Source organism: Nilaparvata lugens, chromosome 4 (assembly GCF_014356525.2).
Source record: "Nilaparvata lugens isolate BPH chromosome 4, ASM1435652v1, whole genome shotgun sequence".
In the NCBI taxonomy this organism is placed as follows: Eukaryota; Metazoa; Arthropoda; class Insecta; order Hemiptera; family Delphacidae; genus Nilaparvata; species Nilaparvata lugens.
In genome coordinates this window covers 31,253,881-31,281,610 of record NC_052507.1, presented here as the reverse complement: position 1 = coordinate 31,281,610, position 27,730 = coordinate 31,253,881, and the positions used below count along the sequence as shown (strand labels likewise).

General features: G+C 35.6%; 1 protein-coding gene across 1 annotated transcript in view; it reads left to right on the top strand.

Annotated features, from left to right (window-relative positions):
• Nucleotides 1–27,730, top strand: part of LOC111051551 (nephrin) — an 807,626-nt gene that overhangs the window by 41,170 nt on the left and 738,726 nt on the right. The window lies entirely within an intron of this gene.

The window sequence follows — 27,730 nt, the reverse complement described above, 5'->3', positions numbered from 1 at the left end:
AACCGAACTGTCCAAGCATACAACAATGGAATACACACGTGGCGAATATACACATACAATACGCTCGCGCTCTCAACGCAATATTAATTTGATCAGCTGATTGATAAAATTATTTTAAGCTTTCCAATGATTACAACATATGTGAGAATATCATGTGCCAATTATCTCAGCTCCATATGGCGTTCACCTTACCATGTTCATAACCTTCCTTAATAAAATCCTTCTTTATCCTTTGATAAAAATACTTTGCATCTTAGAGGCAAAATATCTCAAAATCCGTTCTTAGTGCGCGTCTAGCATGTTTGAAGAATATTTGTGCAAAGTTTTAAGTCTGTAGGCCAATTAGTTGAAGCTGTAGTGTGATTTTAGATCAAAATTTTCAAAAAATGCCCTCTTCTGAACCCCCCTGTGCTCCTGATCGGAATTTTTCTGCATAGATCTAATTTTTTTTTCGTAGCTGAGCAAAAAAGTTCTTTATGACTTTGCTGTGAAATGAACGGTTAAAAAGTACAAAATTTTTGGGGGGTCCATCTCCCTCAGGGGGCAAATTTTTGAAAATCCTTCCTTAGTGATTGTTTTGAGGCTACCATAAACAATTATGCAAAATTTCAAGTTTTTAGGCTCAGTAGTTTGGGCTGTGGTGTGTTTTCAGTCTGTCGGGGCTTAGCCTTTCATAGATATAGAGAAGAAGAAGATTGGACCTATTTAGACAATAACATAGTGAGATACTCTTGATAATTATTTTATCGATAGTGATTCTGGTAAATTGTCGTTCACAATGTCGTGACATATTAACTAGTCAAAACTTCGGTTATTAACTTGGGAAACAACCAAAATGTCACAGGATAAGAATATCATTGTTTAATACCTATAACATTAGACTATATTCAGAATCAAATTTCCATTCTGAATTTTGAAAATTTTACACTAGGCTACTTATTCCCATGCTTTTCATTCTCTGCTAACACAAATAGTTGATGACATTTCTATAGAAATTGTAAATAACTTTTCCACTTAATTTATATGATGTAGGCTACCTCTACTTGATTAATTCATTTTTGAAATCTCTCCAGCTGCTGAATATTTCATTTCATTGAGAGTATTATTTGTTTACTCATAATTCCACTTCATATTGTTATCACGAATTTCCAAAATAAATTTACAATCTTCAGTATTCACATAAACAAAGAAAGCAAATTATTCCTCATAATTTCGATTCCAAGTTCTTATAGCAGTGATGGCGAAAAAATGCATACAATACATAGATATATTGAATAAATGAGAACGAGAATTATTATATATCATTGGCACACTCAAAAGCGGAGTAGAATAATCTGGAATTCATTCATTTGCTTAGCCCTAAATTATCCTTAACTTTCTTAATTGACAACAACTCATACAACTCATCCACGAATAGTGGAAATTCAGCCAGTTTGACCACAAATTGTACTGTAAGAGATGATTGTTATTGAGACTCAGTCAAAGCTATAATCATTGTTCTGTCCCTAGTAATTATCATTGTTAATTGCTGAAGAATTTTGATTTCTGTTTCTGCCTCGTCAATTTATCATCACCATTCAACTTTCCAATTTCATCTGTAGATCTTAGTCGTTTGAATAAACGTGTGTTGAAAAAGCTTTAAAACTGAAGCCTTAAATGAATGGGCCCTGATCATGAATATTCTGAGTGCTGCTCGTAATAATATATCATTACAGACCAGGTACGCGGACCTCCCCAAAGCGCGATCGTTAGCTATGAATATTTTAGAGAAATTATTTCTGCCGTTAATACTTCAACTATTGCTTCCTAATTTCTCTGATGACAATGTGGGGATCCCGGAACACCGATTCAGAATGAATTAGATACTACTGGCTCCTATGCTTGAGGAAAAAGTGGCTTCAATCATTATTATTATCAATTGTTCTTCATTAGATTATTAAGCTTGAGATCAAATAATTTGAGTACCACAACTTTGCAATGTTATTTTCGAATTTGCTGACGAAATATCCGTTTATCATCTAATAAGCAGATCATCGATTTCACCAGAAATTCCATTTTTTAAACTGTGTTATCGTGATCTTCAATCTACTGAAATCATGGACATCTTAATAATTGATAATATTGATAATTCTATTGTAACGTTATTCTCTAAAAATATGAACCAACTAGTTATTACAGAGTGGAACATGAAATTATAAATCAGACATGGTAATCAAAACATAATATCATGAAAATCATTATGAATAAAATTATATTCCATTAGGGTGAACGATTGAAATTAAACAGCCCAATATAATTATTATTAGACCTATTTACTCCCTTTTGTTAGAATAGGTTTGATTGGGAATATTTCATTCTATATCCCCATGAACTCTAATTTCTTTGAGGAGGTCACTTCAAAATAGGATCTTAATGTCCATTGAATATTTTATTTAAATTATATTTACTCATTGAAATAAAATATCAGTACGAGACTTTTAGCAACATTCTTCTATGAGGCTCTATAATGAGCACAAGACGTTGGCCTGATTACAAAATAATTTCAATGTAATATAGTAGTTTAGTAGTTGAATGTGATATCATGGAGTTAACATATACAACCTTATGATTTATATATCTATACGACTCAAGTATCTTATATTACAGAAGGAATAATTCAGTTTTTTCAATTCAAACTGAAGATATGAGGTGGCTGAACCAAAGAATATTATGTTGAGGTTATCATAGTGTAGAAAAACTCAATTTTTTTCTCGTTTCGTCCATATGCTATAATTCAGTCGAGAGAATAAACCGTGATGCTTTTCATCTTCCTAAGACGGTACTGAACTTTTTACCTTGTCTCCCACAGTTAGTGAAAATTCATGGATATAAAGAGTAGTCTCTGTTCAATGTTTACCAAACATTGAACTTTATCCAGGTAGCCAGGTTTTTACCAAGGCCTTGTGGAATAATTGCCTCCACCAACGGCTTAATAAACGAAGCATCCCTTCGGTACTTTGTCAACAGCAATAATACACATATTTAAGAGCCTGAAGGGGATTGTGGGCTGAGGCATATAACTCTTAATGACTGGCAGCGAGCTTTGGGAACTATGGATCAGAAGGAGGGGAAAAAGGTGGTTGTTTCGGTGTCAAACGAGATTAAACGCAAAAGGGAAGAATGAGCAGAGAAAAGTGGGAGGTGGAAAGCGACAAAGGCAAAGGAGAGTGTAACCTGTATTTTCCTCGCTGTATTAACCAGCGGCAACTTGAATAATAATAATAGTATGTATCTGATTGCGTGTTCATAAATCAACAGAGCACCTGACAAGTTGGAGCAGGCCTTAATTATTCTGGCCCAACTACAACGGTGACTCCTTACCAGTGCAACACCAGAGGAAACGTCTCAAGAATGCATTATACCGGTCTCTCTCCAACCACCTCCCCTTCCGAACTACCCTCTCACTCGCAATCATACCGGTATTTATCGATTGCTCTCACTTCATAGTCTCTAGTTGACATTGAATGCTTTTTTAAATTCAAGAATAAACAAACATGAGGCGTAACAAGCTCTGAATATATTAATTTATTGAAGAACGTGCAAATCAATGTGCCAAGTATTCCACTACTACGTTGTCCTATTCACTCTTGTGCATTATTTCGCTGGCTGAGAGCTGGCTGGTATCAAGAGATTGGGGGGGACCGCCCCCTCGTAGAGTAGTAATAGATTACAAGGGTGACATGCTTTGTTTCACCTTCAATATCAATACTGCAGAGTCTTTGGTTTGCAAAATGATCATTTGCTGAAATGTGTGACAAGGACGCAGAATTCTCCGAATGGTTTATCAATTATATGACAATTCCTTCCTGGAATTGTGTTCAGTGGATTGAGATTTTTCCATGTTCAATTGATTCATATTCGATTACAATGCTTAGGCCTACGATATTCCCAAATACAACGCTTACGATGAACATATATATTTCAAGATTTTTCACTCCTGAAATGTATAAATCGCTCGCTAGAAATAGATTACAGTTAGTTATTTCATATTTCATAGTCTAGAGTCCACTTACAAGAGATTCAAATAATGCATTGAGGAAGAGCATGACAATTCATTGAAATGAAGTTATCAACGTTGAACGAATTGTGGTGAGATAGTAAAAGGTATGTAAAAGGATAGTAAATAGCGATATGGGAAAAATGGATTAGATGAAGAGAGTTTTCTTTATGAATGAGAAAATCAATACTTATTCCAATCCAGTATTCATAGATATCGAACCATGACGTGTTGAAATTATTCCATTTTCAGTCTGACCTACACACGAAAACCAACGAACCACTAATAGTAATAGATACATATTGTTCTCTGTTTCGAGAAATATGCTTGGCGAGATAGTGGGCTTTACGTGTACCAACAAAGACTTTATTATGAATTTTCGAAATCCCTCCATGGGTGTGTACGTTATTAGTATGAATTCATTCAAAATTGATCTTCATGGATCACTATGATTAGAAGGGATCGACATCATTCTACCAAACGTTGGATAATAATATGAACGATAACCATATAAAATGAGAAAATAATAGGCCCACTTGCAGAATAATTTCAACTCAAATTTCCGCCATGTAGTGCTATAATATATTTCCATGATAATTAGATACCTCGATTGCAATTAGAAATTTATCATGGAGCTCTCAATTTACTGACCCATGTCTGAGGATGTTGCAATCTCGCTTTGCATACATCACACAAAGAAGTTGATGCGGAAGACGGACGACTCTCTTAATGCCAGTTTAAAACTTGCCCGTTCTAGCCAACAACTTCCATGGAATGAAGAGAGTAGAAGGAATTCCTCACAGCCGTTGATTGATAGCAAGCTGCTTCAAAGTGGAGCTCTAAGCCATTGAAACGTTGGAATCCAGAGGGATGAAGAATAAGAATATGGTTGGGATGAAGAAAAGGAGGTGATGGAGAGGAGAGAGGCGATGAGAGGGATGAGAAAAGGAGTAACGGTGGGTAGGAGAAGGAGAGGAAGAGAAAAAAGTGCAAGGAGCTGTTGAAGACTTCAAGAGGAAAGTGAAAATGAGGACAGGGAAGTTGGAAAAAGATCAGTTGAAGAAGAAAACGAGGAGGGAAAAAATAGAACAAAGATAGAGAAGGTGGAAGAAATTATTAGAGAACTAATAGAGAAAGAGGAGGAGAGAGAAAAAAAGAAGAGAGGTGCGTTAGAGAGAGGTGTAGGTAATTATTAAGGTTGAATTAGAAGAAAAAAATTGAAACAATATAGTATAAAGAATAGAGGAAGAGGTTCAATGAAGAGGGAAAGGACGAAAAGGATCTGAATTGAAGAATGAGAAAGTATGAGACGTCATGTGAGAAAAAAACAACTGAAAGAGTTAGGAGAGTGATGATACTGAAGTGGAGGAGGAATAGAGAATAGAGAGAATGATGTTTGTGGAGAGGAAGAAGACGAAACTAGAGAAGAAGAGGAGGAGGAGGATGAAACAAATCGATTGCTTCTCGCTTGAAGGATCTGCGATTTGCAATGGGTTTCCTTCCATTGGCAACAAGATTCTCTCTCAATTGATGTTGCCAGCCAGAGGAGATTTCTCCGGCTAAAGTAAATCCGTCCCGGCGCCATATAATAGTGATCAGGCAGGCAGGCATTCCAACTGAAGAGAAACAGCCATGAATGGCTGCTACTAACCAGCAGATTATTGACTGATAATACCGTCTTAATTGCGATGATTCATTCAACGGTCGGTCGGCCTCCTCAATTCATTCCCACTAGGCCTACTTGTAAACAAATTAGAATTTGACACTTCCTCACATGGAATACAAATATCAAGGAAAGCAATGTAAGAAACCTAACGAAAGGAAAAATTGCATGAATGAAATTCAAACATGTAGAAAATAATTCTATGAGACACAAATTTCGAAAGAAATATAGTTTTCTGCAACAATATACAACCTTCGTATCGTCGACTCATCTCAATATCATATTTTATAATATTGAATTCCATATCAGTAGGTTAAATAATATTGTCCATGATATGAATCACATATAATGCTAGTTATCATATAATATGTACTCGTAGTGCTATTTGATGAAAGGAGTCTAACAAAGAGGAAAAATGTGAAGATAGGAATTTAAAAAAGTTACAGAAATATCAATCAATCTCTCTTTCTCATTCATATACCTTATTCTTTCTTTTCTTTAAAAATATCTCTTTCTGTATTTAACCGATGTCAGGTTATGATTATCATGTCTTATAGATACTTCAGGGATAGGTAGACGACGATGCTCTTCAACTTTCGTTTACTGTTTATTCATACTATGATTGAAACCTTCCATGACGGTGAAAATGAATATTACCAATTGAGAATGTGTTATGACTTAGTATTATTGAATGATGTTACTCTCAAATATTGTCATATTGACAGGTAAACCACATGTCATTTTGTGGAAGATAACATGACATTCGAGAGACAGAAAAGTTTTGCAAACAAAAGGATTCAGAGAGGCAATTCGATACACTCATATCAAAAAGTTCTGCTCATTTTAAAAAAAAAGGCCAGTGTTTTGAATCAAATATGGACTTGCTTTGACACATGAGTGCGTCAAAATGACGGTTGTTGTTGGTGGGTGGTGAAGGGAGGGGTTTATTTGTTTGAGTTAGTTTAGGAGGATGAAGGATAACGAACGATCACCGTGTAAAGAGGAGGTAGCTGCTGTTGCTACTCATAATGAAGCGCCTGTTCGGTGGAGGGGTTTTGAAGAGAGGGGGGATTGTCACGGTCTCCACCCCCAGGTATTTTTCATTTTTTCACAGCAGGTGCCTGGAGCAAATCTCTGGGCGAGATGACGTCAATATTTGTGCCAAACATTTAGCGGCAACATTCACGCAACATGAGAGCCTCACATCGTGTTTTCAATATCCTGCCAATGCAGGCCTCCTACTACTCACACTCGAGTACAAACCCTCAAAAAATTCCAAGAGAGCTCACGAACAGTTTTCGCTCGAACTGCAGCCTCGATTGTTGGCGTATTTCAGTCCATACAGCGTCAAAAATGCCTCGGACAACCCGCAAAAAGTACATTCCGATATTCGGTCATTTCAGGTATTTTCATCCCAACCCCTGGAAATGTGCTCGGCTTTTCCACTCTGATGAATCAGTGAACTCCTCGTAGTTTTCAGGTACAATCTATAATCATCAATTTTTTCCAACAACTCCAATATCCTATATTTATACAATAGCTTGTTCATTACTGATTTTTGAGACGAACCATGAAATTGAATTAAATTCTTGTATTTAACAGCTCCCACATCCTTCCAATAACATTTGTCATTTTTTTGTCAATTAGCGCGCGCGATTCAAACAAGCGATGGTAGACATAAATAAGGTTTTTCCCAAGTCAAAGAGTATCTCAAATCAAATTTTGACAAAGTTCTCCTTAAAAATTTCTTATATATTTCTACAACAATACAACAACAAAAAAAATCCATTGTAGTTGGAATAATAATGACCTATGATTATATTAGAAGAATTCAAGTTTAAATATCCTTGTTGAGTTCCCACAAGTCATTGTTATTGTGAGGAATGAATAATGAGGAAAATTGGTCTATGACAATTGAAAAACTCGGAACAAACAGATGAGATTGAAAGTGTTTACAAGGTCTCATTTCTTCTGAAGAGTAGATTGTCGTGTAACGAGTGCAGCAATCACAAATACCTGGGACCCATTCCACGTCAATTAATGAGCGACTCTAGGCGAGCTCTCAAGTTCGACGGCGGAGAGACAGGATTTTAAGCGGAGCAAAAAAATAAAGAGGAATGACAGTTCTGAATCCTTCAATTAATTCTGCTAATGGCTGCTAGAAGCACGGGGTGCGCAAAGACGAGTCTTGTCGAATTGATGAGCAACCAGGAAAACTTCTTTTGATTATCCAGTAACGGTTGTAAGGCAGCGGCGTCTCATCCCTTCTCCATCAATGTAACCCTTAATCGGCTGTCTCTTTCCAATCTCAAAGCCGAGACATTTCCTCAATCATTTTCTCTCTCTACTCCTACATCTTTACACTACTCCTTTTCCACCCTTCCTTCCAATCATTCTCTTTCACTCTGAATTGGAACGTCTGGCAAAAAAGCCTGCCCAGACGTCATTTCTCGTGATAAGGACGAACTTACCAGAAATTTGGGGCGAACTTTCTCAAGCGACAGCGAGCAAATCTGCTCAACTGACTTACAAATTACTAATCCCATTCATGCGGCGGCGGCTCACTCGCCGCTTTTCTTTCCCGTCCAGAACTTTTTGACAGAGTTAGTTTCAAGGGTCGTCAAGATTTTCACGCGTCGTGCAAGCAAGCTGATTGAATTACGCCTCAATTATTCAGTGACTTATGCTGAATTTGTATCTTTTAGGCTATGGAATTTTAACTTCAATTGGCTTGTCATTTCCCTGGATAACATAGAGCTCAGAGAAAGTTCTCAGTCATGAACCTTTCTATTCCACCTAACAGTTTCAAGTATATTCTATTTAATTACTTTTTTCCAGAATTGTGATTCATTCTCATGGAATTTTCGAGGAGAAACGTATTATGTGGATTTCATGAACATACGCAAAAAATAAATATTCTGAAGCCTACTTGTAACTGAAATCATAGAGAAACAATAGCATAAGTAGATATCCCATGGTATAGGGCGTTTATGTCGCAACTTTTACTATTATCTCAAGCTAATAGTCCACGTAGTTCTTTCCTGTGAAGCTTTATGACGCTGGTAGTCTCTCATATTGTGTCATTCATACACTCTTACCCGGTCAAAACAGTAAAAATCGAAAATAATCGACAATAATCGGCTTGAGATAACAGTAAAAGTTGCGACATAAACGCCCTATACCATGGGATTTCTACTTACGCTATTGTTTCTCTATGCTGAAATTCAACTGTGCATTCGATTCAAATATCACTTAGGTGAGTGGAAATGATGGGGTTCCCAGAAGAATTGATAAATATCAAGTTTTCTATTCAACTAACAGCTTCCAAAGATCATTTCCTGATTTCGTTTGAAAGAAATGATTGAATCAAACATTATCATCAAGAAAATATTCGTATATCAAATGATAGCACATTAGAGAGTAATTAATCAACTGACCTCCGTTCTCACATCACTATTCTCAATCTAGCTCAATGTACCCGGAATACATCCATTGCTTCAGTCTCTAGATCAAGTCCTAGTCTACAGTAGAACGTCAATAATCCGGATTAATTGGGACCGGACCCCATCCGGATTATCAAATTATCCGGATTATCGAAATTACGTTAAAAAAACGGTCAGCACGCACAATTCAAGAAACAAAGCTGTTCAAATTGCTTATACAGTATCCAATAATTCCCCTTATCTCAATTATTACACTCCCTTTCTCCTCGCTTCGCGTCATTCTTCCGTCGCCCGCTCTGAAAATTTTATTTCTTGCCAGAGACGAATCCGGATTATTGACGGTCCGGATATTTGACGTCCAAATTATCGACGCCCTACTGTATTTCCTGATCTAAGCGTATTTTCTCGATCTAGCTCAATCCTCCATAGCCAGTGCAAACTACATCATTACATTGATTGATTCATTCAGGAGAGAAATTTTTGAAATCGATAATTTCAGGTGGATCGTGGATAGGACAATGTGACTTTGATATTGAGCTGTCAGTGAAGGTTACACAGTGACCTTAAAAGCACGGCAGATAGGATGAGCATCGCAGCTGTTTGAAACGGCATGTTGGTCGTCTCCAATTGCAAAGTAGAACAATGTAGAGAGGTTTTGTTGGTGAGTGAGCGGTGCAGCAACGAAATATAATTCAAAAACGCCGCTGGTTGGAGCTTAGGATAAATGAGTTCCTACAAAAAGATTGCAGAAAAGAAATCTTCTTTCTAGGCTGCTTCTCTGGATTTGTGACGGGACAGGGTTTTCGTTATCCCTTATCCTTTTCCTACTCCATCTTACTTTGTTCTTTACTTTTTCTCGTGAACGCTGTCTCTTTTATCATTCCACTATCATGTTTTTCTCAGTTCCCCTCATCATAACCGTATTCTTCCTCAACTTTTATGATTTCGTACTCTTAATTTTCTTTTTCCTAGTGAGATGAAAATGAATTCAGATCAATTGGAATGAATAAAATATAAAACATGCCATGGAAAAACCTACCTCCCCTTCTATTTCTCCTCCTCCTCTCATTAATATTATCAATTATCATCTGTATCTTGTTTATATTCATCTTCTTGTATTTTTGCAACACGTTTTTCATGCTGGATTGTTCTCTCTTCATTATTCGCCCCTGTATACACGTTTTCTTGTAGGTTCTCGTTTTTTCTCTATTCCACCACTGTATTTCCACTCGTCTATCTCTTCTTCTTGTTTATCTTATACTGCTCTCCTTCCCATCCCTCTTGACTATAAATAATATTATCTTCTCTTTCCACTCATCTCCTCGTTCCACTCAGCAATTCACTCATTCATCATTCTTCTTATCCTTTAAATCTTTCTATTCACTTTTTTTTCAAATCCAGTTTCTTTAATTCATCTCAACTTTCAACTTTTTTATATTCTGAGGGGAAAATACTTGATTCCAGAAAGAATGACATTCGAGTGTGGTGGAATTGGGAAGAAAGGATCCGTATGTTCAAGTAAAATGCTGGGAGGGATGATAACACAGCGATATTGGTTTGTTTACTGGGATGATTATACTAAGCAGCAACAAGTTGTGTGCCGTAAGATTATCTTGTGGCCCGATTTATGCGTCGCTTCTCTATTCTTGGCAAGAGATTCCGGATTTCCCAGGGATGCTGCCTGTTATGCAATGCTCTCCCATGCCATGCCCTGTCACAACATTGCCGCAGATAATCGAATGCAACATGCTGTTCTTTGTAGCATTTTGTGCACAGTCAAGTTATTGCTGTGATCTTGTGTGTTGTTGCGGCTCTGATATAAATTCTGCCAATATCTCCATTCAGCTGGCTCCTTCAAAGAGGAAATCCTTATAAATAATTGAATGCTTTCTTCTCTAGTCCTATTGATCAAGACGATATGCTCATGCAGAATATACAGACTATAGCATAAAAATATAATATGAAGTTGAATATCTTGAACAGGAAATTATATCATGGTAAATCTATATCCATGAATCAGTTTGGGTGATTTGATGTCATCTCTTACCACTATCATCTATTTGTTCATTCTATTCCCATATACATTCTTATTCGTTATTCGCTACAATAATGGTGTGATGAGAATGGACTAAAAATGAATGTGAATGAATAAGGGTGAATTCATGAGTTCCACTTGGCAGTCCTCCACTCATGCAGGTGTATACTATATACATGGCATTCCATTGGAGGAGGTAGAGTCGTTCAAGGACCTTGGAGTAGTATTCAGCCCAGACCTTTCTTTCAATTCACATATTGATTACATAGCTAACAGAGCAAATCAACAGATGGGTTTCATTTTGAGGACATGCTCGCCCTTCACTGATGTTAAGCCACTCTCCTGGTGACAAATGATTTTGTCGGAGAAGGCTTAGTTGTTGAAATTGTGCTAGGCCCTGAGGTCTGCGGATTTGTATCTGGTCAATGAAGTGATCCTAATGCTAGTGGTTTGAGGGTCTTGGAAATAAGAACATAGATGTGCGGTTGACTGACTGCTCTTATAATAATGAAAATAATATAGAAAATATTACAAAATACATCTTTACATGAATAATCAAATAATCACAAATAATCAATCTGTCTTTAAGAGACCAACACAACATGTCTTCAAGAGGCCAAATTTACGGGGGGCACATCTGATATTGTAGTGGGGTGTATCAAGTACTTATCTAGGATCTGTCGTCCTCGAGTCCGGTGTCCAAAGGGTGATTGATGAGGATGAAGGGTGATGGCCTCCAGGCATCGGGCTAGTGGCGTCAGATCGAAGATCGTTTTTCAGCCCCGCACGGCAAGGTCAGATGTCCGATATCACCGGCCATCTCGGTCGGCGAATTCGTCAGCCCTCGTTCGACAGCAAGGCATATTTACAGCTCGATCCTCGAATGAGTATTCAAGAATACACATACACAAACAAAAAAAAACCTGCAACACAAGTCACAGCTACTTAAATAAATAACATACTAGATATTGTATTCAATGAATGATTTCTCATGAAATCATCTAATGAATACAATACATACATACAATTTACATCAAAAATAAAATGACAAACGAAAGAACTATTATAGGTTTTAATTGTAGAATTTGAAATCTATAATGGATGGGATTATGAAAAGAAATTACTAGTTAAAAGAATGATGAACAGTTACAGAGTTGCAGTTGATGTACAACCAGTGAGTATTTCAAACTTTACTCACAATTACAAAATTCCAGACATATAAATGAATGTACCAATAAAATAAAGAGTGGGAAGATACTCCATTAAGTATCACTTTCTTGTCTATTAGGATATCATCATGCATCTCAGATGTGAGACTACAAAATTGAGTAAAATTTTATCATAAAATAATTGATTAATCCATAAAAAATGAAAGAAAACGGAAAATCGTTGAATCAGGGGTTGTTACCCGATACATACGAATAAAATTATCAAAATAAAGACAATACAACAAAACTATATAATATTCATTACTCACCCTTAAATGGGTTTTCGACTGTTACTAATCCAATAGCCTAACATATTAATAAATTGCAGCAGTCAACCGCCCTGAACGGAAATTAACTATAGCACAGTCAACGGAGTATTATAGAGGGAAAAGTTTGAAAGACAATTTTTGACCCCGCAGTTCTGTTCAGGGTAGTGAGGAAGTGAACATATCAAAAGTCCCCACCCCTACCACCTATCTAAGGGGGTGAGGGTGGTTCAAAGGTACCATTTTTTGGTTTCTCGCATATAACTCGAAAACTATGCAATTTACAGATATGACTATTCCTTAAGAAATTAAAGCTCACATAATTTCCTATAATATTGATCAAACAACTTTTTCTATATCTCTCTCACTTTTCGAAATATCCGCTCTAAAAGATGTGACATTTTTGAAAAAACACATTTCCACTAAATTTTTTGCTATTTCTGCTCTCATAACTTTTTGAATAGCAATGTAAAAAATCTATGCTGATCATGAGCTTATAGAGCATCAAATTCTCTTCAATTTGATGTATAATTCCACAAGTTTACGCAAATCCCCACGACTGTTGCAGCAGATTCAGTGTTGAGTGTGAGATTTTCAGTTATGCAAAAATAGACCAATTGACAAAGGAATTTGGAGAGAATGTTTTGAACTCAATTTTTCACTTTGCAGCTTTGTTGAGACTAGTCAGGGGGTGAACATATCAAAAGTCCTCATCCCTATCCCTTGTGGTAAAGGGATGAGGGTGGTTCAAGAGTTGCATTTTTCAATGTTTTGTTTACACGCTCATATCTTGAGAAAAATGCGTTCAACCGATATGACTACTATTCTGAAATGAAGCTTGATAAATTCTCTACAATATTTGCTTCGTGGTTATTTGTGATATCTCCAATAATTTTCGAGATATACGCTCTTAAAAGAGTAAAATTGTTGAAAAACAGCCTTCAATCCTTTTTTTGATGTTTCAGGGACTACAACTCTTCAACAATGCATCAAAAAAATGAATGCTCACCGTACATTTGTAGAACTTTGGTTTCTTTTCAATTTGATGTATTATTTCACCACTTAATGTTTCTCCTTCGATTGTTATAGCAGATTCAATTTGGGGGTGAAATTTTTATCTTGTAACTATTGATCACTTGACAATGAAATTTGAGTCTTGAACATCTGGTACACAATTTTTGTCTTTGTAGCCTAATGAAGACTAGTTGGGAGGCAAACATAGCCAGAATACGCATCTCTAGCCCGTCTATTGAAGGCCTGGAACTGCTAAGTTGACACTTGTTGCAGAGTTGAAAATTTCACCCCCCCCCCACATTTAACTCACTATAACAGTCGAAGGAATACATTAAGTAGTGAAATAATACATCAAATTGAAGAGGAAACAAAGCTCTTCAAATCTACAGTGAGCATTCATTTTTTTTTTGATGCATTGTTGAAGAGTCATAGACCCTGTAACATAAAAAAATAGGATTGAAAGCTGTTTTTTTAAAAATTTTACACTTTTAAGAGCGTATATCTCGAAAACTCTTAGAGATATCGCAGATAACCACAAAACAAATATTGTAGAGAATTTATCAAGCTTCATTTCAGAATAGTAGCCATATCGGTTGAACGCATTTTTCTCAAGATATGAGCATGTAAGGAAAACTTTTAAACCACCCTCATCCCTTTAGCACAAGGGATAGGGATGGGGACTTTTGATATGTTCACCCCCTAACTGGTCCTAACAAAGCTGCAAAGTCAAAAATTGTGTTCAAAACATTCTTTCCAAACTCCTTTGTCAATTGGTCCATTTTTGCATAACTGAAGATCTCACACTCAACACTGAAGCTGCTGCAACAGTCGTTGGGATGTGCGTAAACTTGTGAAATTATACATCAAATTGAAGAGAATTTGATGCTCTATAAGCTCATGATCAGCATGGATTTTTTCCCTCTGCTATTCAAAAAGTTATAAGAGCAAAAAAAGCAAAAAATTTAGGGATAATGTGTTTTTTCAAAAATGTCACATCTTTTAGAGCGGATATTTCGAAAAGTGAGAGAGATATAGAAAAAGTTGTTGGATTAATATTATACGAAATTATGTGAGCTTTAATTTCTTAAGGAATAGTCATGTCTGTAAAAAGCATAGTTTTCGAGTTATATGCGAGAAACCAAAAAATGGTACCTTTGAACCACCCCCACCCCCTTAGCACATGGATAGGGGTTGGGACTTTTGATATGTTCACCTCCTCACTACCATAAACAAAATTGCGGGGTCAAATAAAATTGTCTTCCAAACTTTTCCCTCCATACCCTTTTTTGAGCATTCATTGCCTGGACTACTACGCCATTAATAATTTAATAAAAAGAATAGCGATTTCAAAACTGATGGGATAAATGATTCCCAATAATAATAAATAACTTTAGTCTTCAGGAGAGAATGAAAAACTGTCTGGACAAGACATGATTCAATCAGGCCAATGAATAATTAAGCTCAGAAAACATGTCTGTACTCTACAGAATCTATAAGCGGTCTCTCGTTCAAGTCTCCAAGTCGACCGAATCAGGCACAAAAATAGGTATCAGGGCTAGCAATAATACATTAAAAAATACCAAATTACATAGGTCGTGGTGGGGACGACAATAATTTCCCTCACGAGAACGAGAAAGGAATACTACTAACCAGGACAGAATACAGCAAAATTCCCTCAATCTAAGTAGAAGACTCAGCAATAGAGTGGATATTCAACTGTTTTTTAATGATGATTTTGCGTCTACAACAATTCTAAGTACTCAAGGAAAGCATTACGTAATGTGCTGGAATACGTCATGAAACTACTCCGATACCGTGAGAATCACAACGTTAATCCAGCACTCTAATAAAATTTTATCTTGGAGAAGTTATAATTTCAAATATAAATAAATTTCGGCACAATGTGGTACCTCTGCTACTCTTATACAAATCAATTGTGAGGAGTCTATTAGAGTATGCATGCAAAGTATGGAATCCTTATCATAATAAACAGATTCACCTTCTAGAACGCTTGCAAAACAAATTTTTGAGATGTATGAATTATAAAAAGCTCAGGGTTTTCTGTCCCTTTGATTACCTAACCAACTCCCTCAGAAGTATGTTCAATATTAAATCACTCAAAGTAAGACGTGATGTTAAATTACTTGTTTTTCTGTACAATCTGTTAAATAATAGAATTGATTCTTCCTACCTGCTTTCTAAATTAACATAATATGTATAAATACCATTGCACGACGTTCTGGATTTTCATTTCATATTTCTTGCTCCAGAAAGGTAAGCCATTATAACTTTCCTTCAAGTAGAGCTCAAAGAATTTTCAATACATATTTGGAGCACATCTTCTGGTTCTCCCCTTCCAAATTCCGAAGGATTTCATATGATTTAGTCTTGTAGTATGTGGTCCATCATTTCGTGATTTGCGCTTGCATTCCTTTTATTCAATTATCCTCATAAAGGCTAGTGGTAGTACATTAAATAGACACTTTTTTCCTCTTGTCTATATACTAGTAATGATTATAGTTTACTAAGGTATGTGTGCATTTTTTCTTATTGAATTTTTCCTCTTTCCTCTATACTACACTTTTTTCCTCTTGTCTATATACTAGTAATGATTATAGTTTACTAAGGTATGTGTGCATTTTTTCTTATTGAATTCAGTTACTGTATTTTTATTATTCTATATACGACTGTATATTTCTTTTATTTCCCGTCTTATTTCATTCTCATAATTTCATAATAAGCTATTTTTATAATTTATTATTTTCTCATATTTTCTATCTTCTTTTTATTGAAAATTGTATCATGTTGGAAATTATTGTATAGTGTGAAGGAGGTAAAATGGGTTTTTAGCTTTTGTCTCCATGAATAAATAAATGAATAAATAAATAAATAAATGAATAAATAAATACATAAATAAATATATAACATAATGAAAAAAATAATAATGTAAACAGTAGCTCCTTAGTAGCCTATGGGTGCTATAATATGGCTCATACAGGCTATAGGGCACCTCAGAAATAGGGGCATCGTTTAGGGTCTTTAAGTTTCTTTAGCGTTTGAAGCTACTATAAATATAGAGTATAGCGAAAAAACAAGTACAGTGACGTGCTATTTCATGGAGAAATTCTGTTTACCAATCAATTCCATTATTCAAACAGTAACTCTTCGCGTGTTCTTAAAAAATTGGTTGTCAAAGTGAATATCATATTTATCGTGTTTCGGATGGACACGTTAAGCCGTCGGTCCCGGCTGCTTAAGAAGCAGTCGTAAGGTCATGTCAGAGGGTCCAAAATTGATCAGATGCGACCTAAAAACTCTAACACCAGACCTGAGCCAGCCAGGTCACACGATATTATTATTATTATAGCTACAGTTTGAGATTTAATACTTCGATAATTGAATAATTTATCATGATAAATTATTGTAATAGACATTTTTTTGAACTGTACTATCATGGAAGTGTGACAGGAAAGGCGTTATTGGAACACCTATGATGCAGACTTCTACCCGATATTAGCACGATTCGCTTCAATTCTGTTTTCTGCAAGGTCTACAAGGCAATTTCACCTGCATCAATCACGAATGGGCCAATTATGAGGAGAACTTTTCCAAACAAGGAACTTGTTTTAGACAGACTGTTTCCTCCAATTTTGCACAATACTGTTTCAGGGGTAGATTGGTGTGTTGTGATGATGCGGGGGGTTGTTTGATTGAAATAGAGAGGGAGGGAGAAGGCATGCAAGCCAAGTCCAACATTCTCCGAGTATGACGCACTCAATTAGGAGGCATTGGTGTTGGGTGAGAGGTGGGGACCGAGACCTTGTGGCTGGCCATTGTGGCACGCAACTTTATTTGCCAAGATTAAGTTGGTGTCTGCCATAGAAGGGAGTCACACGGAAACTAGAGGAAGGTGCTTGTGCTAGTGTTCGGCCAGTACTAGAAGCGAGAGTGTAAATAGTGAAAGATAAGAGAAGCGTGGTAGAGTAGCGTGAAATGGGAAAAATAGATTGTGCACCTCATACTGAATACGATTATATTCCCGGCAGGAGTAAAGCAATGTAGAAGCCCTATTGGCAAAAGAAGAAGGAGAAAAGTAACAACATGCAGTAAGGTAACTGGAACTGTGTCAGTGTTATAGCCAGCGTGCGAGCTTGGGGTTGTTTCCAGGCAAGCTACTGTCAGCAGACAACGACGTGGGGAGCGTTTCATTAAAATGGTCGTGAACGAAATTGCACTTCTCCCTCTCCATCTACAGGGGATGGTTGACTTACTTCTGCACCCCTCTCACTCTTTTCCCACAGCTCTGTCCCCACATGCCATTAAAATTCATGACATCAAACGAACAAAACACTCGGCCTATTTACAGCGGTCCCCTATCATCCGGATATTGATACCTCCCACCACATACACACATGTACACATATTGCTGCACCGTTCCAATATAACGTGATTAGGCATTGTGACCACGACGGCTGATCCAGTCCATAACACAATTATTAGTATAATTCAATAACGGGCCCACGTCTTATCACACTATAAGCTCACATCACCAGGTTACTGGCGACAGTAGATTTAACTATATTGCCACACTAGATTAGTGGCTGGTGGATAATGGTTTTGATGACTGCTATCTATAATCATGGTTCCCAGATAACAAGTACGGTGGCTATGATGCAAGCAAGTTGTTCATTTTCCATCAAACCTTACTCGGCAATACTCTTAAATATCACAGTAAAGATGCTGGTGTAGTTTGAATAGAAGATTACCACATGTAAGATGGGACACTAGTAGTATTCCAGTTAAAGTTCATGAGAGTCCTCGATAGAACTATTATCTTGAACTAGTTCATGAATATAATATTATGATTTGTATCTGTGTAGATGACCTATCTCTCTGTATTACACCCAGATGCTAGGAACCAGTGCTAAAATTTAAAATTCATTTGAAACTAAAGGAATTCAATGATTCATCTGAGTAACTGGATTATTCGAAGGATTGGAAGTGAGACATCTATTGGAGAACGACATAAGTAACTTCTATACTGCTCTCATAACAATTTATTATTATCTCCGTGATCTCTGAATAACTTTCGATTAAACATAATACAAATGATCGTGATTGTTCGTTCTTAAGATAATTATCCACTGAATCCCTATTAACCAATTCTGAATAACTGACATGGAGAATAATATTGAAGTGTTCAAAATCAATTAATTGAATTTTGAGTGTCAATAGAATGTTATGTTCAGACTGTGGGTGATTGGTTAGTCTGAAAATAGAAAATTCAAGGATAAATTAATGAACATAGGATATAATTATGACAAAATCGAAAAATAAGTTTTTGAAGATATACGGTACATACGGTACTAGTACTGTTATTATTCTGCCAAAAACGAGAAACTATTCAAGCAGCATAGCCGAAATTGCATCACCCTGTTCCAAGTTTGGCAACAACAATCAAATCGATGAGGGTCTTCTCTTTGTGAATGGAGAACAAGTCAAAAGTCTCCATTGTCATTCTCGGCTCGTTATCACAGCTAATTTGTCCGGCCATTCATTTCATAATGATCAACTTGATTTCGGCCCGATAATAATTTGGAACAGATTTCTGCAATTATTTCTTGGAAGGAAATAATGTAGGGAAGAGTCCTATAATGAGATTAACTCTCTCCATTATTCAAGACCAATCAGGAAATTGTGGATAGAGGTTCAAATCGATAAGTTACCAACTTCTTTCAACTTTCGGGAGTTATTCAACCTTATAATTTATTCAAACAGCTTTGTCTTTATTGCGTGATACCACTGATTGGAAATGTCATGGTGGACTTCAACTAGGAATTTCAACAAATTGATTAATTTATCAATTGAGATTGCTAGTTCGTAATGCATTTATTGTATAAGTCACTTAATTAATGGAACTTTTTAACTCATTTAGTGAACTCAGTAAAGTAGTAATGAGTTCAATGAATCCATTGAATCATAAATACGACATAGTTTGAACAATCGGGTGAATGCTTTAACACACAACAAATAATATGTCAAGGCATTCCATAAGGAGTCTCCTCTTCTTGGATTATCCAAATAGTTTTTATTTCGCAAAATGAGTTGTGAACAATCATGATCCTTCTTTGTGGAACAAGCCAAATTTCTCATTCATGATAATAGAAGATAGTATTCCATCTCATTAGTCCATGATATCGTTATTCAATATTTATCAGGTTCATACATTGTCATTAGATAAGGCTTTACTTATTTTTATCGTATAATCCAACTATGTCAAATATTGAAAAAATCATGGTTTGTTCACAATGCTCCTCAGATACTTGCATGATACAACACATTACTCTAGAACTCAAGCTGGTTTATTGGAATCTTCATGACGAAATAAATAGTAACCTAATCTTGAATAATTAAATCGCAGATGTAAAATAAAAGTCTTTATCTCATTTACAGTGGAACTCCAATTATCCGAATTGATCGAGACTGGACTCATTCGGTTAACTGAATATTTAGATAATATTGAAGTACTCACAGGAAAAGAACGATTAGAAAAAAAACCTATATAAAATATATTATATCATAACCTATCATTATCAATGTGTCACATAATAGTTTACTTCCAAAATACATTTTAGGAAACACCATCCTATTGAATAATATCTATAGTATTATTATTCACTTGAATTATAACTGGTTGAATACTTTAATGAATGGATTTAACTTTGCTAGAAGAGTGCCAATGCTTTTTCAACATCATCTGAAATTCGCAGAAATTTCGTCTACTTTCTTCAAAATGTGATTCAGGTAATTGTAGTTTCAGATAAATGGATTTATTTTGTATCTCATACCACATCAGAACCCTTCCATACTCACGTTATTTTCCAATATTGTTGGTTTACGTATTGAAATCCATTGAAATTCTTCAAGATAGAATTATTGAATGATCAAACTAAAATCATGAAGAAGGAACGTTTCTTATCTAAATAATTTTTGTCAGTTATTCGGAGTTGCAAAGATTTGTTTATTGTGTTTATTAAACTCATATTTGAGTTTTTAACTACTGTTCAATTTATGATGTGGTAAATACTCTTGAGAAAAACATGCTCTCCATGAATATGTTCATACACGTGAGAGAGCATCGCGGCTCTATTAGCATATTGTGCGTGGCCTAGAAGAGGTTCACATCAAGTGTTTGATTATGAAGATGTGATGGAGCGGTAATGTAATACAGTATACACAGGCAGCCGACTTTTATGTCTTGAGCCAAAATCATGATGTCTCTCACTTACCAGCTTCAAAATGCGTCTCCATTCCATTTCTAACGTCTGCATAAATTAGGTGAGATGTGATATGAAACGCTCACGGAATGAATTCATTTTTATTGTAGGGAGGACCAGTGGATTGGCTCTACATCAAAGTAACAACGTGAATGAGGTTTTAGAGGAATGAAGAAATATTGTTTTTGGGAAGTAGTGAGATTTTGATAGCTCCACAAGCAGCTGAGAAAGTGCTCCTTTTGATTACTGGGATATTTTTCTTTTTGGAGCCCAATGAACGTTTTTACGACTCTCCTCTAACAACATAACATTCAGGGGAAAGACCCTTACTTAAACAGTTGACAGATGATATACTTGAAGACGGCCAGGCTTCTCCAATATGAGACAAATGGTATGATTTATCAACCTTAATAGCTGTTGACCCACAGTTCAAATAGTTAATAACCGGAGAGCCCCCAGCACGAGCAGCAAATTACCAATACATACCAACATCCAACAGCTTCGGCTGGAATTAGAATTTCAAATTGAAAATAACAACTGAACAAACTCACCAACTAGGATGGTCGTAAAAGCAAACACATTAAAACACAAATATTCACATTCACACGAACCAACCACAACTACCATTTGGGTGAAATGCTCAATAGTAAAAGTTAACGATGTGTAATACCACAAGAATTGCTGATTTATCAACTAAACAGGGTAACAGCAATAACACCATTCAGTTAATGCCTGTGTGGAATAGGAATCACACAGATGATTAAGTGCAGTACTTCAATAAAAAGCGTACTTCATTTCTCTCGTCTCGCTAATAATTGGTAGTAGATCTGACACTGATAACAGTGTTATCATGATTAACTGCTACCGACATCAATAAGATTCACATGAATTGAGGAATTAGTACAAACAACGAAACTCAATTCTTTAGCATATTTGGAAGCGAAATCTACGTCGATACATTACTATAGAACTAAAATTTCAGAGAACATAAACCATTCTCGAGTGAGAAATTCATATCAAGAAAAAATCATAAATTGTATTGATCTAATTATAGAACCCAGTAATTTCTGATAACATTAAATTTCAAAAATCCATAAATTATATTTATTCAATTATAGAACCCGAAAAAATCGGATCAAATATAATTTATTGAGCAGATAAGCGTTAGATCATTTCCCTAGCTGTAAAATTTATGAACGAAGCCATTTTTCCAATGTGAACCAATTTTAAATAATCCAGTTTCAATTTTGAACCAACTTCTCAACTTATAAAGGAAATATCCAGGGTGTCGTGTTCAAATTCTACTAAAGGCATTTTCTTCCTCTTCTGAGTAGTGAATACATAGGCCTACTGTTTGTGGATGCATATTTCTTTTCAAACTTGAAGAAATTTACAACAACAACTTTTCCGTCTATCGAGTCCTTTACATCAGATTTTATTGAGCACAATCGTGAAACAATTTAAGATATAGAAGAACAGATTTGGAGAGGATGGTTCATTCTACAGAATAATGGGAAATTAGTAGCTAACTGGTCGAGCTCATGGTGAACAAAATCGATGATGATCCCTGAATTGTATTCAGTATTGAGGGGCCTTCTCACGTGCCAGCAATCAATTACCTTTTTTCAATGCATTCCGTGGAATTGGAGTGCAAATGGATAATCGTGCATAGAACTCTTTTTCCTAACTGGATGTGATCAATGAATTCAAATTGAAAGCTTTGGAAGGTTATTTTTTGCTGGAAGGATAGAGTGATGAGAAATGGTTGCAGGTTTAAGCCTCTAGTGCAAGGATAATGGAACCGAATAGCTCTAGTGTCTTTTCGACTGTTTGCATAAACCTGGGCAAGCTTGGATCAATAGATCTCATAAAATATTCAAAAGCACTGCTCCACTGCAAATCCAGTTCCCCTTTCATACATTTTTCATTCTCAAGAAGCTTTTAGGTTTCAATTATTATCTGTATGTTTCGATTCAATGCTTAAACTAACAGAGGATTTCACAGATGTGAAATAAAAAGCCGGTGGAATTGAGCTTTTGATATACTGTAATTGAATGAATGATACTAGCTGTTCGACATGAAGAAAGGAAATTGAAGAGGCTAATTAAATGGAAATGTTCTAGACAAAGAGGATAGCAAAGCATGAAGAAAGTTGTGATTCAATTTCGGGTAACACTTATGAGATCTGATTAATTAAAAATGAATCCATCAAGTGTTACCGTATCCGAGATGGATAAGCTCACTTGTATCAGAGTGTGTTATAAAATTGTATTGATTTTAACAAGGAGTTCCTGCTCGTTGTCACTCGAAATAGTTGTCTTCATGACAAATGTGCAATGACAATAGCAATATTCAAGGAAACTGTATTCTCTCTTTCCTCCAAGATTGAGTCAAATAGTGATTGAAATATACATGTCATTATTTATAAAATAACATTATAGTATCTTTTTTTTGTAATTTTTTTAATATAAAATAGCAGATAAAAACACAACTAGTTTCAATGTTACACATCATCTTCATTCTTATCATTCTTATCAAATCATCATCATCTTCATGATTTTTTAATCTCCTTGCCCTATTACGATAAGTAAGGAGAGTATTGCTTTCCGAAAAAAAGTCAATTTCTAAATTCATATACGTTCCAAGTTCCCCTGAGTCCAAATTTGAAACTTAAGGTCCTCACACTATGAGGATCAGACACGAACAATTTCAATCAAATGCAATTTAAGATGACGGCTGAAATGGAGAAAATTATATCAAAAACCGGGTTCTTCGTGATTTTTTCAAATACAGCTTCAAAGATTTAGATCGAATTCATACCTTAAATAGTCATTGATAATTTCTATCAACTACCACAAGTTCCATATCTGTAAAAATTTCAGGAGCACCGCCTGAAAAGTTTGATTATGCAAAGTCTATGCAAAGTTTGATTTTAGATTTCCAGTTATCAGGCTTCCAAAACATTTTAAACGAAACATTTCAAATGGGAAAGATTGAGCATTAAAATCTCATGAGCCGGAGTCACACAAGGCGGTTTTGCCGAAATTTTCATAGCGGCAAGGAAAGTTGTGTAACACCAGATTTTTATAAATAAAAATAAGCACTGTAGTCCTGAATACATACACTTTCAGAAGAGATGTCATTATGGTTATAGGTTTCCATGAATTGAAACACTTTTAAGCCAGTGAGTATAGAATATAACATTCTATACTAACTGCTTTGAGTCCAAGCCAGTACTTATCATTCAGCTTTCTGATCCCACTTCAATACGATCACATACAGATCAGATTAGTGATGACAACTGCCTGGACCACATTGCCACATGTGATATTGGACGTGAGTAGGATTGCATGATAGGAGTGGCCCAGTGCATGATAGGAGTGGCCCAAGTGTTAATATCGGGGCACCGAGCTTCGCTCGTTATTTATTCATTGATAAACAAAACACAATTCTTTAAAAAGATTGGGGAAGGACTAATATGCACAGCCCAAAACTGTTTCTTCCCCGAATTTCAATGTATATACTATATATAGTCCAAAAAGTAGGTTATGTTCCATACACTTGAACTCAGGTCCAATTTCCAGTCCAAGCATTTGAAAACAGAACAGTTCCAATTTAGATTGTTTTCAAACCAAATTGAATAACAAAATAACACTCACTAATCACTCAAAACTGTAAAATAATGAATTACTTTGAAAAATCTGATATATTTCAATTTAGAATGATATACCATGTTAAATCAGATATTTAGATCAAGTTGATCAAAATTTCTTTCTCATGAGATTAGCTGATTGATTAAGAGCTCCCAAGCAGCTGAGTGCATCTGCTAAAAATGTTTTATAGTTGAAGGATTAAGAGAATAAATAACTTTTTTGATGAATTTGGAAACATCGCGAAAATTTCTTATTTTATTTTATATATAGTTATTATTTTGTATTAATTATGGATAATTCTACCTTTCAAACCCTAAAAGTTTCTCTATCTATTAGGTCGTGTTTATAGCTGGCTATACGTCAGTTTATGAATTTCGGGAATGAGATATTTAAATTTCCACAGACGCACTCGCTCACTCACATCCATTATCCACAGACGAAGAAAGTCTCAGCTGTTTTTTCAAGGACGAATTATCATTTTAATGTTCTTCAGCGAGTTTTCCCAGGGATGAGACCTACTGCAATCGAACCTAGTATCATAAACCTACTATGTTCCAAATTTCGTGAAAATCGTTAGAACCGTTTTTGAGATCCGTTGGACATAAAAAACCATATAAATAATCTATGAATAACAATATAAATAGTGTGAAGCTCTTCTTGGGGAATTACTATCGCCGCCAAGGTTAAGTCGACACACGTATAACGAATCTTGTACTGAGTCCCCAGTATTGAGGTTTGGAATTTGAAAATGCGTGCGTGGACGCTAAGTGAACACCAGACTGACTGAGTCACTACAAGATTCAATACAATTGTCTGAATCGCGGGAGGCATAAACACTCGCTCACCCTTGATTCTTCTTATGACTGACTGTATAATGATAAAAATTTCGGAGGTAGTGTAGCGGTCGCTAAACACTGAGTACGGATATCTTAAAACTATTACCTGTGATGAAACAGCATATAAAATCATACAGGTCGAGCAAAAACCCTGATGTAGATAATCTACGGGACTGCGTCTCTAATGAGTTCCGAAGGATTAAGATAGGGTACTAAGGACCAGAGATCGTTCGGAATATACTTCGAGAACAGAGTCTTGTCGGGCTTTATGCTCTATTGTAGGAAATTATATTATATCCAGCTGCATCTGCCATACAGTCGAAAAATTCGCTCCCAAGCCGAGGTTGGTCACAGATAAAAGCTGATATATGAGCAGGTAAGGACAGAGAATAGGTAATCTCGATCTGACCACACACACTACATCCACTTAGATCTGTTCCAATATCCAGGTTGAACCAATTATTTCAATGATCGTACTTGATCTGTTCTTGATAATATAGAACACGTCAGACACAATAATTGACAGGCATAAGAAATAATCGAACTCAGAAGACGAATTGACAAAGTGGAAATATAACATAATAAAATATATAATTTGACAGTGCAGATTTAAAGCTTGGATTCCAGATTGAAAATAGTTTAACATCGACAAAATGAGTAAAAATTTGCTTGTGCTCGCATGATACCATGCATGATCCAACAGACTTTATAATTGACAAATTTAACAGTTTTTTTTTAAATAATGAAAACAAATTATAAAATATTTTTAAAATTACTCAAGGTCGTGGTTCTGGCAGTGGAGGATAGTTAATCAACTACAAGTTTTTATAAATTCTATACCAGATAAAATCTAGGATCTTAATGATTATAAGCACTTGTCGGCGTGGCCATTACTTTAACGAAGAAAATTTTATATTTTTCTGCACTATGTTTTTTTCGAAGTGAAGATTGGGGCCCCAAAACATAAAAACTCACGTGAATCCTCTGGCTGGTCGTGGTTCCTTTAGATCAAATTTTGTATGATCGGTGGCTGGTCCAGGCTTCGGTCTTAGCACATGTGGAATTTTAATTAGATATTTCCTTCACCAATTAAATTAGGGAATGATTAAATTAGAATCTCTAGAACAATCAATTGATGAATAATTTTACGAAATAATAGATAAATTAGCCCAAGATATTGGCTCACAGATAAAAAATACAAAAATCGAATAAAATTTCACTAATAGGTCTTTGGTAACTTTTTAACAAGGTCTTAACGGTGAGGATTTTAAAGGGGAAGTGTGCTGCCTTCTTCTAAGCTTTTGGCTAGAACCTTTTTCTTGGAATCTCTGTGTAATCAATTTGCATGAAAATTCGCCACTGGTAGAATGATTATGACGTTGGCATGACGTCAGGGGCAAGCCGTAAAATATAATTCCTTTGATTACAATAATAACTTGATTTGTATAATTTTGTAAATTGCTTAATTCTCTAGATACAGTTCCCCTATACAGTGTACATGCACTAGCATATATGATAAGGCAAGTTTGCTGGCTGATAACAGATTAATATATGATGCTTTCAAACGATCATCCCTTTTGGTGCCATTTCTATGACATATGATTGGCTTAGGCTTGCCAAAGAGATTCATTCACCATGTGACTCAGTTGAAACAATAATTTATAATATGATATTTCTATAAAATTCTTATTATATTCGAAACTGTTATACTCAATTTTGCTGCTCTTATCAGTGATACAATATTCATGCTATGACCTTGTTCGTTACTACAACATTCAACATTATAATGTAATTTCGTGAGTAATAAATAATTTTAACAATAATACATTTAATTTTTTTATTAAAATTCTTTATCCTTTTTTAATAGTTCTTAATTTTAGAAATAATATTATAGTTTGCATTAAAACCTGGCATGACATTTATAATAATGAGTCAGTCAGCTGCGTCTGAGCTGCTACAAAACATCTGATCCATTGTAAACAAAAGTGTAACCTCCAAAAAGTTCAATGAGCAATTTATAAATGGTTTGTACTTAATTGGCAAAATAATTATAATTTTATTAAATAATTCTTTGAAAAAATGTGTAGTACAAAACGGTACTCTTATCTTATACTCAGCTGTTGATAAGGGAGCCTTATCGCTCAGGTGCTATAGTTGGCCAAGCGAAAATGGGTCTCTCAAGGCCACTGCAATGTTGCCACTGTTGTCCACCCCTCACTCGACCAGTCTACATTGACTATATTTCTACACCCTGAACATCACTCTTTCCTTCTCATACCTTCCCTCTTCCTCTTTTCCG